This window comes from Eschscholzia californica, unplaced genomic scaffold (genome assembly GCF_041429995.1).
Source record: "Eschscholzia californica isolate CP2 unplaced genomic scaffold, dmEscCali1.0.p SCAF_3, whole genome shotgun sequence".
In the NCBI taxonomy this organism is placed as follows: Eukaryota; Viridiplantae; Streptophyta; class Magnoliopsida; order Ranunculales; family Papaveraceae; genus Eschscholzia; species Eschscholzia californica.
Window position 1 is genome coordinate 24359637 of NW_028238420.1, and position 2630 is coordinate 24362266.

Sequence of the window (2630 nt, forward strand, 5' to 3'; positions counted from 1 at the left end):
TCATCATATTTTTCTATTAACCAAAAGTTGTCACAATATTATTGATAATGATACATAAAGTTTGAAATAATATAGGTAATTAAGAATCGGGTCATTTTCTATTTTCTCTCTTCCCAAAATATCCTTCTCTACTAAAACACACTTTCTCTCCCAGCAAAACCTAAAATTTTAGGGTTTTTCCTTCTATTCTTCTTCCCTTCGATTGAACTTCCTAACACTTGAAGTTTCATCTCCATACTCTTCTCAACATCGTCGTACTCGTTCTCAATCGATCTATCTTCCTCTTATCGTCGCTTATTAATCATCTAAGGTCAGTCTATAATGGCGAAAGGGGCATATATTGAAGTAGATATAAGTTTTGGGACTCCTGTTGTTGATATGTACATGAAAACTAGGAATGTTGAAGATAGAAGGAAAGTTTTTTATGAAATGCCTGAGAGAAATGTAGTTACTTGGACTACTTCGCTAGCTGGGTATACTCTGAATGGGATGACTGATCCCTCTTTAGAACTCTTTGTTGAAATGCAGAATGAAGGAATTAAACCCAACCCATTCACTTTTGCTAGTGTTTCTGCCGCATCCGCCGTAAGTGGTACCATTGAGAAAGGAATTCAAGTTCATAGGCAATTCTATTATTAATATGTATTCAAAGTCGGGTCTGAACCAGAGCAGCCAGACTGAAGATGGATGGCTCTTCACCACCAGAGGACCTAATACAAGTGAGGAAGCAAGAAAATTGAATTGGATACATAACAATAAATCAACCGAAGTCTTTGAATTCATTAACAAAACAGATGTAGCAAAGGGTTTCAAGAATTTGAATGAAGATGAATCTATGAGAGTAATAGTGATATCAGGAATAGGAAGGGCATTCTGTTCTGCTGAAGATGTGTTCAAAGAAGGTGGGAAGGATGTGGAGATTGATCCTGAGTGGCAAATGGAAAAATGTAAGAAACCCATTATTGGTGTTATGGGTGGATTTGCTGTTACTGTTGGATTTGAGATTGCCTTTGCTTGTGATTTCTTGATTGCTTCTAAAGGTGCCAAATTTATGGATACCCAATCCAGGTTTGGGATATTTCCGTCATGGGGATTATCTCAGAAGCTCTCACGCATAATAGGACCAAACAGAGCAAGGGAAATTTCACTACACCTTGAACTGCTGAAGTGGGTGAGAAATGGGGTATTGTGAATCATTTAGTGAAGGAAGCGAACTAATGAAGAAAGCTCGAGAAGTTGCAGAAGCCATTATAAGAAACAACCAAAACTTGGCTGTGAAATACAAGTCTGTTATAAATGATGGCCTCAGATTGGACTTGGGTTATGCTCTCACACTTGAAAATGACAGAGCGCACGAGTATTACATGTTATGAAAATAATATTAAAAAATCAAATAGTAAAAGCAGAATATAAATGAGCAATAACCAGTAAGTTTACGTAAAATCACTTATCTTTTTGCAGAGCTTAATCAAGTAGTAATCGAACCAACCAGAGAGAGTGAACCTGCAAATAGACCGTAGTATAGTAATGGTGGAACAGAGGCAGAAGTTTAACTCGCTTTCCTGAAGACTTTAAATGCCCCTGCTACCGTAGAATTTGGTATTGCTTTTGCAGTATTTGAACGTAGTCCCCTAGGATTCAACTATTCCTTATCAGAAATTGAAGAAGCAAACTTCAATTCTGATCTCCTGATCTTGACAGAACTTAAAGGCAGAGAGAAGAGAAAAAAATGAGAGAGAGATAGAAGACAAATTGTTTCTGTGTGTTTTTCCTTCTGGGAGTGTATCCCTATTTATAGAGTATCAAACCAGATCAGAAGACCTTGGGTTGTTTTGATCCAACGTTAGAGAATAAGTACCCAGTAGACACGTACTTGGACTGATTCCACTAGCCAGTAGTGGAAGAAAAAGTCAGAGAAAATTAAGGCACTGGACTCTTTCCACTAGCCAGTAATGGGAGGAAAAGGTCAGGGAAAAAATAAGGCATTTCTCTGGTAGACCAAGACCTAGACCGGGTCCGAGTTCCGGGTCGGGTCGGTGACCCGCGAGGGTGTGAAAGAGATAAATGTAAGTGTGCCTAAGGTAAGGGTGCCTCTAAAAAGTGATGGGTCTCTCCTCCGGAGAGCCCTATTGTAACCCCAAGGGCCACACCCCTTACACCCAACTTTCTCCTTATAAACACAAGCTTGTTTTTCTCTTTGAAATATGTGGGAAAAAACTTTTAGTTTGAAAGTTTCCATTTCCCTATTAGTAAGGATCATAAAAGTGTTCTCTACTTTGTTCTACAAGTGTTGTGCGTACAATGGGTATTTTGTTTGTTTGTGGGTGAAAGTAGTTTAATCCAAGAGTAAGCTCTCTTTAGCTCAAATAAAAGTAGTTGTTAGATTTTATTCAAACACTACTACTAACATTACAATGGGATGACAAAGGAACAGTTCGAGAATATGCAGAAATTCATAGCAGGTAGGAGCTCGAAAAAACAACATTGGTAGATGTAGGGTCTGGTCAGTTACTCTACTTATTATGTAATAATAAATGCAACTCCTTTTTCGAATGTTCGACAAATGAACGCCTAAAAAATAATATCGACAGGTTTTGTATTACTCTTTGTGGATTATATATCTTTTGCTT

At 37.9% G+C, this 2630-nt stretch overlaps 1 pseudogene; it reads left to right on the top strand.

Moving 5' to 3' along the window:
• Nucleotides 1–683: 683 nt before the first annotated feature.
• On the top strand, nucleotides 684–2630 carry LOC147549147 (putative enoyl-CoA hydratase 1, peroxisomal; annotated as a pseudogene).